Raw genomic sequence first — 3,116 nt, forward strand, 5'->3', positions numbered from 1 at the left:
ATTGGATCGACGTGTACACATACACAGGTCTGATAGTGGCCTCTTGCCTGTAAACGATATTACATCGGGGTTAGCTCCTGTCAATATATATATATATATATATGATTGTTGGTGGGTACTCGTAGGTAGGAAAGTGCTCGATAATGATGGTTAGAGCCAATATAAAATATTAATTGTATCACTCACTTATAATATGTGGCCAAGACATATGTTTCTGTGGCCAGCTGAAGACGTGGACGAAAGCCACAGGCCACATATAAGTGAGTGATACAATTTATAGCTATCATTATCACTATCAATCCGCCTCCCCCCCCCCCACCCCCTAACACAAACACACACACACACATACACACACACACACATTTAATTGAATGTTATAAATAGCACATCCTCTGTAATAAGTAATTTATTTTATTCATGTTGTAGCTAACTAGAAAGGATGTTTTGCTTTGTGTTCTGTAATGGCAAACTGCTTAAAAATATCCCACCCCTCCCTCCCTCTCTCTCTCTCTCTCTCTCTCGCTCACTCTCTCGCTCTCTTTCTCTATCTGTGTGTGTGTGTGTGTGTGTGTGTGTGTGTGTCAGTACGATTCCGTCTCTCTATATCTCTTCCATCAATGTATATCTATTTATTCAACCTCACTTCCCTTAGGAGACTTTACATTCCTAACATAATACGTTGCGAAAGAAAATAAAAACATGTGTGCTCCCTAATATAGACCCCCCCCCCCCCCCGCACAACCACACACACACACACACACACACACACACACAAACACATATGTATATATATATATATATATATATATATATATATATATATATATATATATATATATATATATATATATATATATAAAATATATATAAATTGTCACTCACATTATAATATGGCCAAGACGCATATATAAAAATTCAGTCGATTCCGGATAATCGCAACACATTGGGATCAGCGAAATTGTTGCGATTAACCGAAGTTGAGTTTCCCGTCCACTTACACGACTCTTGCCTCCGAGTGTCCACGATCTTGGGACCGTCCATGTCTACGGTGTCTTTGGTCGATTTCACATAAAATGATGGGATACTGTTTTCACCACCGCTTGTTGTAAGTTTTTATAACAATTTGGATTTGACCACTGATCAATTTCATACCATATAAGGTAAACTCAAACCAATGGGATTCAATAGTCTGATGTCACGCCGCCCGGCAACGGGGGCCATCTTGGTTCTAAACAAAGAAAATCATTACTTTTTTTTATCTTAATGCTGGCTAGAACTTTTCATATGCCTTGTGATCAGAATGTGTAAAAGTCAAAACATGATCAAATGTATGTGTTTTTTTCCCTCTGGATACGCTTTTATGCTCGTCGGATAAATATTTCATAAGGGCGTCCGCCATTGGTCCGATAGTTTAGAACCAGTGTTGCCAAGTTACCATGCGTCATTGGGAAGGAAGTGACGTTACGAGTGTTGAACAGTATTGTGGTAAACATTGTTCTTAGTCTACCACAGACTGAGCAATTTGATTAAAATAAAAACCAAGCTAAAGCTGATTTGATGCAAGCCGACATCTTAATTTGTGACCCATCGTCTCAAAACGGTATTATGTCGGAACGAACCAGATGTTTAAAAGCCGAATTAAACGTTAAACTGGTCAAAAATATAAATTGTTGGCATTAGCACCCTAGAATATGGTATCCGTTGTCCTTGATAAAATATACAAACTCAACACAAGTCTGATATTTCTGAATATAAATTAAATTTCCAACATCTTTACCAACCCGACTTTATACCGTTTGGAGGCGAAGGGTCATATTTGTTTAGATTAACTTTCACTCTTTTGTTCTCAACATTCGTAACAGTCAAAGATATTAGCTGTGAAGAGAGACAAGAAGCTTTACCAAACCCATATGCACAGCTGTCAATCCCAAAACAAAGGATATCGATCCGTTTCTCTTTATAACTGTCATTGTCTACCTGTTGTCTAGACTATGTCAAGCCATCCTATTTAATGGATACAGATGACCTCAAAAACCAATTCTGCAATGCCCAGCCCTTTCGAGTCTAATAGAGTGGTGACACACTACTTTAGCCTTACCCCACTCTTGATTCTTCAACCTGTCATGATTTCACCCATGACGAAATTTAATCATGAGATTTTGTTTGATTGATTTCTTGAATTTGCCACTTTTTGAGGTTGAAAATTTGGTGCGATTAACCAGTGACGTTTCTATAGAATTAATTCCGTTTCTTAAGAAATGTTGCGATTAAACGATAGTTGCGATTAACCGAGTTCCGATTATCCGGAGTGGACTGTATAGATATGTTTTTAATGTTTTTAAGGGTTTTACGGCGCTTGCAACACATTTAGGTTATATCAGCACCACTGTATATATATATATATATATATATATATATATATATATATATATATATATATATATATATATAATTAATTAATGGAGTTGCATGGGATGAGAGTGTTCCAAACGTGTAAATCTGACTCGTAGCTGCAATCTGCAATGACATAAACCTCCGGCTGTTACGAGCGGGTGATACTGCCCTGTGTGTGTGTGTCTGTCTGTGTGTCTGTGTGTGTGTCTGTCTGTGTGAGTGTCTGTCTGTGTGTGTGTGTCTGTGTGTGAGTCTGTGTGTGTGTCTGTCTGTGTGTGTGTCTGTCTCTGTGTGTGTCTGTGTGTGTCTGTGTGTGTGTGTCTGTGTGTGTCTGTGTGTGTGTCTGTCTGTGTGTGTCTGTCTGTGTGTGTGTCTGTCTGTGTGTCTCTGTGTGTGTCTGTCTGTGTGCGTGTCTGTCTGTCTGTGTGTGTGCGTGTGTCTGTGTGTGTGTCTGTCCGTGTCTGTGTGTGGGTGTCTCTGTGTGTGTCTGTGTGTCTGCCTGTGTGTCTGTGTGTGTGACTGTGTGTGTGTCTGTCTGTGTGTGTCTGTCTGTGTGTGTGTGTGTCTGTGTGTGTGTCTGTGTGTGTGTCTGTCTGTGTGTGTCTGTCTGTGTGTGTTTGTCTGTCTGTGTGTGTCTGTCTGTGTGTGTGTCTGTCTGTGTGTGTCTGTGTGTGTGTCTGTCTGTGTGCGTGTCTGTCTGTCTGTGTGTCTGTCTGTCTGTG

The sequence above is a fragment of the Berghia stephanieae genome, chromosome 14, assembly GCF_034508935.2.
Source record: "Berghia stephanieae isolate SIO BIC M18660-M18661 chromosome 14, UCSD_Bste_1.3, whole genome shotgun sequence".
Lineage (NCBI taxonomy): Eukaryota > Metazoa > Mollusca > Gastropoda > Nudibranchia > Aeolidiidae > Berghia > Berghia stephanieae.